The sequence below is a fragment of the Sinocyclocheilus anshuiensis genome, unplaced genomic scaffold, assembly GCF_001515605.1.
Source record: "Sinocyclocheilus anshuiensis isolate Anshui unplaced genomic scaffold, SAMN03320099.WGS_v1.1 scaffold442, whole genome shotgun sequence".
NCBI classification, from domain to species: Eukaryota; Metazoa; Chordata; class Actinopteri; order Cypriniformes; family Cyprinidae; genus Sinocyclocheilus; species Sinocyclocheilus anshuiensis.
In genome coordinates, this window is record NW_015542354.1 from 531,415 (window position 1) to 544,905 (window position 13,491).

Sequence of the window (13,491 nt, forward strand, 5' to 3'; positions counted from 1 at the left end):
TGTTTTAATTAGTCATGCTGCATGTTTGCATCTTACAGGGCAGAACCTTCTTTTAATTACTGCTAAAGTTATCCAGTGTGATATTTTCTAATCGCCAATTTAATATTTAGCTTAAGTAATATTGAGAAAGATTAATATTCTGAATATTAACAGAGCTGTGATTCATCTCTTCCTAATATTCAGACCAACAGCGCAGTTGTGAGTGTGATATTGCTTTTGTTCAGCAATTGAACAATATTGAGTAATTTAAGTTTTATGGTGTGTTCACACCATGTTGTAATTGATGTAATTACTAGATGGCAACCCTGATGTTCTACTCCGAGCTGTTCTTGGAATTATGCATTTCTATGGCAACACTCTTAACGCCAAAATTAACCTGAGCCATTTGTATAATCAATAGGCAAAAGCGCAATACAAATAACAGCAGTTAAGCAAATGCCTTATTCATAAACATTTATGATGCTTATGTTTATTTAGTAGGACATTAGAAATAAAATGGTTACATTCTCTGCCAGGTACATAAAACTTACTGTATGCCTTTTGTTTGTGCCATTTATTTTTGTTTAATCTTGCATTAACAATAGTAAATTATAGGAATTATTAAACAGAAATATTATGACTATTTAGCTATTTGACTAAATTTTTACTGCTGAAGCCGCAGCCATTTTGAATGTTTCCACATGACGTTGAAGTGGTCAGATGGTACAAGTCAGAGCTCTAAAAATGTTTACAAGTCGTAAATATAAGTGCCTTTTACAAGTCAGAAATACTCATAATTATGGTAATTCCAAAATGGTGCAAATGCAAAATGGCTGCCAGAATAGACACTATACTGAAAATCATTCCAAACGTAGTCGAAGTACAATCAACAGCTGTACATCTATGTACTTAAATGAATCAGCATTGTAGAACAAATAATTGGCTGTGTCCGAAATCGGGGAGCATGTTTTGGGCACGTTTTGAGGGGGCAGCCATTGGTAGTGGTGTCCAAAACCATAGTGGGCGTTATCAAGTGCACTCATTCAATCCCACAATGCACCACAATAACAAGTGTACAACCAATACATTCAACAGCTAGAGAATACCCAAAATGCACTGTGAGGGTCCTGCCGAATGAATTCCCCCATCTCGCCAGAGGATGGCGTCTGCACCTGAATCATCCATTCATCCATTTTCTAAACCATATGTCCAATGTGGGTACAGCATAATACCATACAGGTATACATTTCTTTTAAATTAATTAAATAGTTTAATGGAGTTTTATACATGCTAGTTTCCATAACAGAGTTCAAGATAAATCCTTTCATTACTCCTGGAGCTGCCAGTTTGCTAAGTTTTCTAATTATTATTAAACAGCAAGCACAACCTATGCAAAAACGGCAGCCCTTCTGGCACACTGAGTTCGCTCACTTGTTTTCATTCACTCCTAAACTGGATTATATTTGTGGGCTAAAGTAGGGAATAGTGAATGAGGGTATGGGGGCGATTTTGTACACAGCACTTGAATGATTCACAGACTCACTCATAACAAAATGACACTTGTCACCACCTACTGGCGAAAAAATGGAACATTCAGAAAGAGTCACTAAAAAATCCCCAGCACAAATAGACAGACTGGTAGTCTGGAAAGCGCAAACTCAAATAAGTGGAGTGATAGAAACAGTGAAAGGCAGGCTAATATCTGCAAAATATCAACATTTTTAAAACACTGTTAAGCCAATCAAAGTTGAAATCTCCAACTAACTACATTTTAAATATAATTAAAAAGTCTATAGTGAATTAATTTATATCCAAACACAGGTCTACCAGCTAGTGACAGAAGGTGCGCTTAGTCTGCAACCTAAAGGGACACTCCTGGTTTAGAGCAAACAGGGAGAGATGAAGAAAAAGAAAGAGGCTACATCCAAATATGTATACTCCCCTACTATATAGTAGGCTTAAAACAGTACACTCTAAAAAAATGCTGGGTTAAATACAACCCAGTGCTGGGTAAAATAGGGTAGTAACCCAACCGCTGGGTCAAAACAACCCAATTGCTGGGTTTGTCCCTATTTTACCCAGCACTGGGTTGTATTTAACCCAGCATTTTTTAGAGTGTATGTCAAAGGAGTACTTTTCAAATGGTAAAGAAATTACTTATTCAACAGAAGTACCTACTCACTAAGAATAATGAAAGATGGATGTATCAAAACGCATGTGTCAAACTACACTGCACCCCTATAATCAGATGAGTAGTTGATGGGGTAATTGTCACAGTGACTTTACCCTTGGCCTGTACGGTTGTTGAGCATCACATAAACCTCTGTCATGCTTGATAGGACATTTAAAAGTTAGAGATTTAGCATTTGTCACCAGCTGCAAACAGCCAGGACTCCTGAGAAGCTGACTATACATGCCCAGTCCCATAATTCATACTATGATAGGCAAAACACGGTGCAAAAGGGACATGATGGACACACACTCGATCTTTTTGTGGCTCGTCATATGCAGGTATAGGCTCCCGACACTGTAGCGGTGGCTCTGAAAACAAACGCGGTGACAGAAGAGCGTGGCGGGGCTCGAGAGATCCATAAATAACGGTAATTACGCGTGACGCGCTCACTGGCGGCTGACCTCGGGAGCTGACGGCCACGGGTGCACATCCGTGACTCGCACACTAGGCAATACGGGAGATTGAGTGGAAAGCAGTCGAGATTACAGGAGGATGGAAGAGAGGAGAAAGAGAGAGAGAGAGAGGAGGAGAGACAAGGGAGGGATATGGGGAAGGCTAATGTATGCTATGGCTCCGGAGTGCTAAGTGCAGCTGTAAGCTTCACAGGAGCATCAAAACACAATTGACTGGCTGAGCACTGAGCCCTCAGAGTACAGCTGAAGAAGAGATAGAGAACGACAGAGAGAGGAGAGAAAACCGGATGACTCACATCTCCCTGCATTCATATGCTTTGAATACTTGATGGCAGCCTTAAGGTTACATTGAAAAGATTGAGTTAATCTTAATAACTATGTAGTTCATTAAAATGTTTGGCCTTTCAAACAGTGTTTTTTTTTTTTTTTTACCTTTATGGTTTAGTCATAGTTTTTTTTTTTTTTTTACTCTAATGACTGAAATGGCGTCTAATTTTAGTTCATGAAAATATGCAAAATTAAATCAAATACAATGTGACTTACACATTCTGACTAGCATGTCACTTTAAGTGAACGTGCATTTGCATGCATTTTGTACAGATGCAAGTTGTAATGTTATTAAATATTACGTTTATGTGGGGCAGTAAATATCCCAGGGTGGCACACTAAAATGTATAGTGAAAAATAAGTGGTAGGCCTAACCTGCAACTGTTATTTCAGTCCAATGCACTGGATTTATTCCATAAAAATGACTTCAGTCAGGTTGATATAGCAACATGTTTACAGGTTTATAAAGGTTTTCAACATTGATAATAATATTAAATGTTTCCTGAGCAGCAAATCAGCATATTAGGATGATTTCTGAAGGATCATGTGATACTGAAGACTGGAATAATGACTGCTGAAATTCAGCTTTGCATCACATAATATACATTTTTAAATATATTAATATAGATCACAGTTTAGTATTATTATTATTATTATTATTATTAAAAGTTCCTGTGTAAAAACATTGATATCAGCTCTGTGCATTAAATGATCTTTGAAACAAGAACACAATACAATAGGGACATTGAATGAATTAATTGTCCCTAGCAATCGATTTGATCAAACAAAATATATTTACATTTAACCACTTTTGTTTTTTTTATTTGTTATTTTAGCCGAAACTAAAATGGGTATTACTATTGACATTACCTAAGAAAAAGTTTTTGGTAAAGCCCATAGGAAAAATGTATTGCTCAGTGGTTGCTTTTCCTGAGCTCAGGAGACTTAGATGTGATTTTCATATATCTCTCATTTTAGTACCAACAGCATTTCAGATGTTTCTCCTAAAATTCCTTAGGAGAAATGGAAGTAGACATAAATGAGACATGAGAAATATTTGAGAAAAAAAGAGTCAAAACAGAGAATGTGGTGGAAGAAACATAGAATATCTCTTTATTGTCTTGCTGCAATCTCTATCAAGACTCCATTACAGGAATATTTTATTGCTCAGTGGTTGCTCTTTCTAACCTCAGGAGACTTCGTTGTGATTCTCGTGTATTTCTCATTTTAGTCTCAACAGTGTCTCAGAGGTTTCTCCTAAAAATCCTTAGGAGAAATTAAAGTAGACACAACTGAGACATGAGAAAGTTCTGAAAGAAAGGAATCCCAAATGGAACAATGGGAGAGAAACATGTGAAAAACATGGGAGATCTCTTTATTGTCTTGCTGTAATCTCTTGCAAGACTCCATTATAAAATGTTTTACTGCTTAGAGATTGCTGTTGCTTTTTTTATTGCAAGGTTTTTTTTTTTCACCTTTAATGGTTAGGACAGTAGAACTAGAGACATGAAACAACTGGACAGGTGAGAATTGAACAGGAAAGTACCTTTACCTGGGATTTGAACCCATGTTGTCTGAGGTGCAGTTGTGCCTTCACATCGATGTGTTGCCCACAAGGCTATGGCTCTGACAGAGGTTACTCTATGCTCAGGATACTAAGGGGTGATTCTCTTATATTCTCTTCTAATGTCTCATTGAGATGTCAGCTTTGTCTTAAGATGTCTTCAGTTTTATTTTAGGAGAAACATTAAACTTTAAAAAAATATTGTAAATACTAAAACTATCATTTAAATAGCATCAAACATTTCAGAATATCAATAATACTATTACTAATATTACTAGTTTAAATGTTTAAATGTATCTTCAATGTCCAGCATTGTATACACCACATTTTCCAAACACACTAGAAAGGACTTACAAGTGCAAGATGTTCAGTATAAGAGCAATACCTTTTTTTTAACAAATGTAACACTAGTGTACCAGTGTTTTTTTTGTTTTTTTTTGCTTTGTTTAGTATTAAAATGTTGTCTTGTACAGCCCATTTTGCATGTATGTAAATATAGGTTATAGTTTCCTCTGTTTAATCACTGTGTAATAAAACACTGTCTACATAAAACAACTTCAAATATGACAATGCATGTATTGTCTTTGATTGAAATGGTGTAGATAAATGACATTGAAGCTAACCAGAGGTAAGAAAAATAAAATGAAAAAGAGATCTCTTTACCATTTCAAATATTTCGCCTACAGAAATGAGGTTACCTTAAAGGGGTCATATGATGATGCTAAAAATAACATTATTTTGTGTATTTGGTGTAATGAAATGTGTTTATGCAGTTTAAGGTTCAAAAAACACATTATTTTCCACATACTGTACATTATTGTTTCTCCTCTATGCCCCGCCTACAAAGCTCATCGTTCTAAAAAAGCGAGGTATGCTGTGATTTGCCAGCTATCCAGTGCGTTGTGATTGGCCGAATACCTCAAGCGTGTGACGGAAATGTTACGCCCCTTACCATATTGTGATGATGCCCTGTCAGGCCGGAGCGATGTCTAGGATAAATATTTGAGATGTTAAAGAGATCTCACTTTTGCTTTTCTTTCCTATGGGAGTGCTTGTTTCCCCTTCAATGTCAAAATCCCCTCGATGGTACACAGACTTCTAATAAGGCAAATGGCTCTTATTTCTTCCCCACAATCCCCCACAAATGACCTCTTCTTAAAAGTATTGTTATACGGCGGTTGTAAGTTTGGTGTGCAGGTACGAAATTCCTCGAAAAGAGTGAATTGCTTTACATCAGCAACAAATGCACGTGTACAGCTATGCACCGTAATTATGACAGTGATATTTTTACCGCAGAGAATTCCGCTTATTTGACAGTAGGGGGCACTAAAATAAACAAAGCTACACTGTACAGTATAGCTGCTTTAAAGGGTTTGTTCCCCCAAAAAAATTTAATTCTGTCATTAATTACTCACCCTGTGTTGTTCCAAACCCATAATCAGCGTTGTTTACGTTCAGTAGACAGTGCGCGCATGCTGAACATAAACAACGCTGATTATGTTGATTACATTCTGGGGTACTCTCCAAAATGGCGGAAGATGGTAACTTGGGGAGAAGAATTGTTAAATAAATTATGTTATTATTGTTTTCTTTGGCAACAAAAAGTATTCTCGTAGCTTTGTAAAATTACGGTTGAACCCCTGATGTCACATGGACTATTTTACCGATGCCCTTGCTACGTTTCTGTGCATTGATTGTGGTAATATCATGCTGTCTATGGAGGGTCAGAAAGCTCTCGGATTCCATCAAAAATATCTTAATTTGTGTTCTGAAGATGAACGAAGGTCTTACGGGTTTGGAACAACATGAGTGTGAGTAATTAATGACAGAATTTTTTTTTGTTTGAACTATCCCTTTACGAAAACCTATTTGCTGAAATAGCCACAAAATTAACAACAACACTGAGATAAGAGTGTGCTTTTATCTATCAATCAAATGAATGTTAATGTTCATTACTGTCGGGTCTCGGGTCTGATCACCTGTTCCTTGCTGTCTCTGCGGTTGGGTGTTGTGTGTTGTTGTGCGTGGCTTGTTTTGACAACTCGCCACGTGCGCATTTGTTAGCATGATTGTTTCCCCGCCCTCCTTTGTTTCTCTGCTCGCCTCTTGTTTCACACCAGGTTCTTATCATCTCATTAGCTTCCCCTTATAGCTCCTCGTGTTTCTCTGTCTTTTGTCAGATCGTTGAGATTTATTCCCTTGCTCTGACTGTCATTGTTGGTATCGCTCACCAGTCCTGTCTTGTCTCGTTCAGGCTCCAGTGCTCGTAGATTCCAGTTTATTTTCCCGCACCTCTCTGTGCGTTCAGAAACCCGTGGGCTCCCTCCGGCATCCGCCTTCCCTGGGACTCTGCGGCCTCGTTGTTGGGCTGCTCAGCCTCTCGCTCGGATTAGCGAGCTGCCCCGCCGGCTTTGTCTCCACTGCCGCTGTTGCGGCGGGTTCCAGTCGCCGCTATCCACCCATCTGTGTGGTGGGGGATTCCACGCTCACACGAACTGTCCGCAGAGGCGCTCATTGCCCGTGGTGATATCTCTGTACAATAAAGCCTCTGTTGAACCCGCACCTGAATCCAGGCTATTCCCTGACAATTACTATATCAACCCAAAAACATTGCTCCAGTTTATTTGTAATATTAAATAAAGTCATGTATGACGTCATTAAGATGCTAAGTTTGTTGATATGGATAAATTTGATTTCAAACAAACAAAATATCATCTATAAAAGATTAATTTAATAGGTCTTTCTTTTATTCTCAAATTTGCTTCTAAGAGCCTAAAGCCAAGAGTTCTCTATATAGTATATTGCTCTTCCTCGCTCGTTTTGCCTCAAATAGAAGTGAAGAAATGAATAAATAAAGTGACCTTTGCATAGTAAAGTGCAATCATATGCTCTTAAAACAGCAGTAGAGGTTATCTGAGTCTTCTCAGGTTGTATAAAGCCTTCACCGTAGTCCAACAGGGAAGTGCTGTCAAAATTTACAGAGCCTTTTAAAAAAAAAAAGCTCAAGTTTTGCTGCGCCAAAGGCTTCCAGTATATTATAAATCCATGGGTGAGTTATATAAGAACTGCATTAATCCCCTCTTTCTATCTAGCCATCTAGCTATCTTGCAACTTCATGCTCATTGTTTTCTTGGCTCTGTCCTTGCTAAATTCACTTCCGCAGATTCTGTGAACAGTTTATTTCAGGAGAGCGTTGCGAAAATAACCGGCACAAAGTAGGGTTTTCATTTTATTCAATCTGGCCACCCACTGTTTTCTTTGACAGCAGCTTGTCATGTTTTCCAACTGTTCAGCTTCAGCCCCTTTGATGAATTGCCATCGTCTTTTTGCTAATTAGCAAACTTCCCTGCCATTCACCTGAGTGGAAAACATATCTATCACAAAACTGAAAAAAAAAGAAAAGAAAAAAAACGTTTGACACTTCAAGACATGTTGCACTTCAAGACACTTCAACGCTCTGGAACCACTTTATCCTAAATAGCCAAAAGGCAAACCAGAGGTTCTTCAGCCCTAGCGATAATTGAATCTGTGGCTTGGAGGGTGGTCAAGGTCACGTGGGTGAACTGATAGTGAATTGAAAGGTTATCGCAGGAATGTCAGTCACAGTGTGTGAGGCATCATGGCTGGCTAGTAGTGTCAGACGGTTGCTTCTTTTAGAGCTCATAACTTATACTATGAGAAAGAAGAGGAACTTTTTCAGAGATAATTTCTTGTCAGTGACTCCCATGAGAGAGTTTCTATGCATCAAAAATCCACATCCAAATTTTCTGGTCAGAAGATTTTTGTATTTCATCTTCCTCATGCTGTTGGCTGATTAACAATCAGTAGAAGACTATGCATGTACGTAGGGGAAAAAAATTATCCAGCATAATGTCTTTTATAGAATCTAATGTCTGTAAGTGCATTAAGTGCACTGTAAAATATTGTCAGAATTAAGCAATTAACAGCAATTTCTTGCAAAAATACTGTATTAAAAATAATGTAATTTTATTGTGAAATCAATACAGGCTGGACATTTTCTGTCACTATCTGTAACTTCTGTAACTTAAAAATAACTATATTGTGCTGCTTCATAGGTTAAAATTGAAAATAATGGTTACGTTTGAAGTCACAATTTTGGTGATTAGTGTTCTCTGGAAACTTGGACCTTATTTTCTTTTAAATTACTTTCTCCCAGCTGGCGTAATAGTGTTACATGACTCAAGTGGTTGCACTGTGTTACATGGAGCAAATAAGTTAAGAGATTGACTCATGTGACCTTCTCTCTGCTGCAGAACACAATAGGAGACATTCTGGAAAATAAAAATAAAAATAAAAAATTGTGGTATAATGCAAGTCTTCTGATGCCATCATGAGACCAATGTAAATAAATAAATACATACATAAAATAAAATAAAATTTCACTGTGAAGTGGTAATTAAATAAAAATAAAGCATCCACGCCTATAGTTGTCAGAATAAAGCCTAAGACTACTGACACAATTGGGATGAATACGAGTCATGAGAAAAGGTAAAGGTGTGTTCAGTAAGTTTTGCATACTAATTACAAAGTCATTGAAATAGTTACACTATTTAATACATTTTAAATAGTGTAACTTGTAATCTGTAACCTACATTTACAAAGTAGCTTCCCAACACTGATCACTGGCAAAAATTTGACCAATCAAATGCAAAAGTTATGAACTCATAGTATACAGTGGTAATTTAATTAGAATGAACAATATAACTTCTACTGTAAAAATGAAATTGCATGCAGCAACTAGCAGCTATGAACACAAATTCACAATTAAGCAACAGTTTAAAAATGAAATGCAGTAGCAGCATACAGTGCACTGTATCCTTTCTTAAGACTGATATAACCATTTAGCTGATTGATTTACATTTTGTAAGCTCTCAGCAGCCAAGATAGGCTCCTGAGGCAAGTGAGAAAGTATGTCTTTTTTTTTTTTTTTTTTAAGAAATTGACGTGTTTTGAGTAGTACTCCCTCCCTAACTCAGAGATTAGAAATTGAGCCATCATTCTCTGTAAGACTTAGAGCAAGACCAAGAGTGAGAGAGTATGTGAGAGTGAGGTGGAGAAAAGGACCAAAAGAAGTAGGAAGAGATATTGGAGAGCTTTTATGTTAGTGCTTAGCCCCTTTAGCTCCTAAGAACTTGCTCTCTTTCTCCCCAGAGGTCTCAGCTCATTTTAATAATGCTCTCTTGATGTACTAAGCATTCGTGTCATGGAAGGTTAAAAACCAAGCCCCCTCAATGGCTTTTGTATTCCTCTCTCTCTCTCTTTCCTGCTCTTCTGCCTCCTACTTGCAGACTGTTTTTTTTTTTTTTACTTAGAAATCAGTGGTGAGAAATTGGTCTTATTGAGATGCAAGTAATTCAGGTAATGCTTCCTCACACACACTGAAATTTCAGATGAATGTGTATTTCAGAACAACAGATGATGATTTTCACTATAAGTCCACTGTAGCCACTTGATATACAAACCACGTTAATAAAGCTTTTGCAGTTAAATGTTTGTGATCCATCAATGTGTTTCATTCATAAATGGTTCAGTGACAAAATAGAGTATCTACAATAAAGAAAAGGAAAATTTTTAAAAAAAACATCTGGTTTAAATGTGCCCAATTCTTAGATATAAGCTATTTGCGTTGGTTTCATAGGGTTTTGAAAAACGTTTAAACCATTTTTAAGAAAATGTAAAAATGTCACATGGTCACATTTGACGTCCCAAGCCCAGTGGTCTCAGTGCTCCTAAGCACAGTGGTGCCAAGCCTGGTGGTCCCAAATCCGGAGGTCCCTTAATTCCTTCTGCTGTACTTCCTGTGATGGCAGTTCTTAAAAATAAGCTCTTTATATTGGTTTGGTAAACCTTTTAAATAATTTTCAAGAGGTTTAAATGTAATTACTTAAAAGAATATCATGTGCTGTAACCATCCTAATCATTATATTCACAAATGTAATTCATGGGGTTATTATTCAATAATTCCATTAATTACATTTCAGACATCTTTTCATTCAATCTTTGGGCCAGGGGTGCCAAACTCAGTTCCTGCATGGGGAGCCTCAACCCTGCAGAGTTTCAGCCTTAATTAAATGTGGTCGGTTGCATAAACTGCTTAGACTAGTCTTATAGGTTAGTCTTTTTTTTTTTTTTAAACCCCCTTGTTCAGCCCTGGTTTTCTCCAATTCCACCGACTCTGTCTTGGTACCTTGGTCCGCCATAATCTCCAGGCCCACTTCCATCTCACATGCCTGACCTTCCATCCACCCCCTTTGTCCGCCTTCACTGCACCACCTTCCTTTTTTATGTTGCTATCTTTGTGATTTTGTGGACTTTTAGTTTGTAGTTTTGCTCTGTTCTTGTTTCCTGCATTTCCCTCTCATTACTCTTTGATTGTTTGCACCTGTGTCTTGTTAGTCTAATTACCCCTGTGTATTTAAGCCCTTGTGTTTCCTGTGTTCATTGTCTGGTCTTGTTCTTTTATGGATGTTGCATTGTTGGATTCAGTTCTGTTTCTTGTTGTCCTTTACTTTGGTTATTATTATTAAATCTGCATTTGGATTATACTCTCCCTGTGTTCTCTGCATTCAGTTCATGACAATATAACACCTTCCTCCCTCTATATGTAGGAAGAGAAAGCAACAGGCGTTATGTCTTCTTTTCAAAAATTGCATTCTTTTTTTTTTCTTATGATATAAAGACAATAGTATCTGTGATATTTACAACACACTGAATTTTAATTCAGAAATTAAAAACATAACATAAAAGTGTATTCAAGTCATTGTTTGTGTGAATGTCATTTTTAATTTATTTTCTGGACAATCAGTAAAACTGTTAGAGTTGTGGTGCAGCAGTAGTGCATGTGCTGGTGACAGGTATCTTCTTGGGGTATAGATTTAAGGCTGGCCTGTGCCGCTTCCCAATGTCTTCAATAAATCCTCAATAAAATCAATAAAACTGTCAGAGCAGGAGCGCATATGCTCTCGATTTGCAACATGTTAGAGCTAGGATGTTTCCGGGGACTTGATTCCACTTGATTCTTTTCTTTCACTCCTATATTCTCTCCATGCACTAAGCCTTTTTAAATAAAACTCACCACTAGCGACTGTAATCACTGAATCAAGAAGGTTTTTTTTTTTTTTTTTGCACAAACCAAGGTACTCATAGCTTAACATGTAATGACTATATTATACCCAAATCTATATATATTCCTCGGTGAAGTGGCAATGATATTCTATGTGTTTATCATTGGCACCCATTGTGCACACCAGCCCACGTTATAGCCACAATTAGCTCTCTCCTGCAACATTCCTGTTCCTCCACCAGCTCTGCCATTTCAAACTGCCGGCTCAACACCCACACAGCCACACAACTAACCCCTGAGAGGCCGACATCGAGTTTGTGCGCCTGTGTGTGTGCATGTGTGGTGTCGTGCTTTATGTTTTTTATCAAGTATAGCTACTGTGAATGCTTTAAAGAGAAGAGGAACAGCCGGGAGGGACCACTGTCTCTGCTCTCTGAGAATGAGAGGAGAGATCAAAGAGAGAGGAAGAGAAGGGGAGTGAGGGATCGGAGCAAGAGAGAGGGAGAGAGAGAATAAAAGTGAAAGAGCTTGAGCTAGAAGTCTTTGATCCTCCAAAATAGTGACCTTTGCATGAACCAACAGCTTCCTCCCATGGAGACCCTGCCAATATGGCATAGTTCTGATTAAAACACAACTTCATTTGAAGTTGGATGAGCTTTTGATTGGGCTTCATGTGGAAAATAAGCCATCAAAAAACAGCTTCTTTAATGCAGAGATAGGGGCTAATCCTAATTTAAGATAATAAACCTTTAAAAATTAATTTGCTCTAGATGGATGAGGCACTTATATAGAAAAGGTCTGTTTTCATGGTCTTTAATAACAGCAATTGTTTGCTAAGCTAAAAGCATATAATATGGTAATTTTAGACAATAACGGAAAATCAGGTGTGGTCTCACTTGAAATGTAAACTTCCATACATACATATCCCACATTAAGCCCCACTAATCAGCTCACTCACATTTTTTTTTTTTTGTCCAGGAACACAAAAACCAATGTTTTGAATAATGTTTACTTTTTTGTCCATTCAGTGAAAGTCAGTGAGATCCAAAACAACAATAGACCCCATTGACCCCACTGAAAAAAAAAGTTTTTTAAAATAACTTATTTTGCGTTGCACAGGTTTTCATTTCATCTCATCTCATTACGAGTCTGATGTCCAATTCAATGAGTGAGTTAGTGACTCCACTTGAACCAATTCAGTCTGATTTGTGAACTAACAAGTTCTGTGAATCAGCTCAAGAAAAGAATGATTCACTACTTCTCTCCAAACTTTCTGTTTTGGTAAAGGCAAAAATATGCAAAGTTTCAAAGTGGACAAAGACTGGCCTGTTTGACGCAGTCATGGAACTTTCTTCTTTTATAACACGAGCGAGCAGTGCAACCATACCGTCCCTCCATCCCTCCTCGCCCTACCAACTTCTTTCCTCTTTGTCTGTCTCTCTCACTCTCTCTGCCTTCCCTATGGGTATTTCATCGAATATTTATGTCCTCTTCCCTCTCCAGAAGTGTCATTTTAACTTTAACAGGCTTTGAAGCCAGAGAGTTTGACACCACAGAATGTTGTAAAACTAAAATAAAAAGCATCGATCTGTCTCCCCATCTACAATAGCTTCATAGCAAGTCAACTGGAGATGCTGTGCTCTTCTCGCCCTTTAGACATACAGTATCATTAAAGCTAGAAAAACTGGAAAAAAAAAAGTACTGACTTATGAAGAACAATGAACAGTTTTAAAGGTTAAGTCAGTTTCTCACTGTTTAAAGGTGTCCATCATAAATACAAAGAATAATATATATATATATATTTTAAATCTAGTGTTGACACATTTGCCAGGTGCCCAGATAGCAAAATGACTCCGGAGCGGATCCGCCCCGGAGTCACCACAAGCTCCGG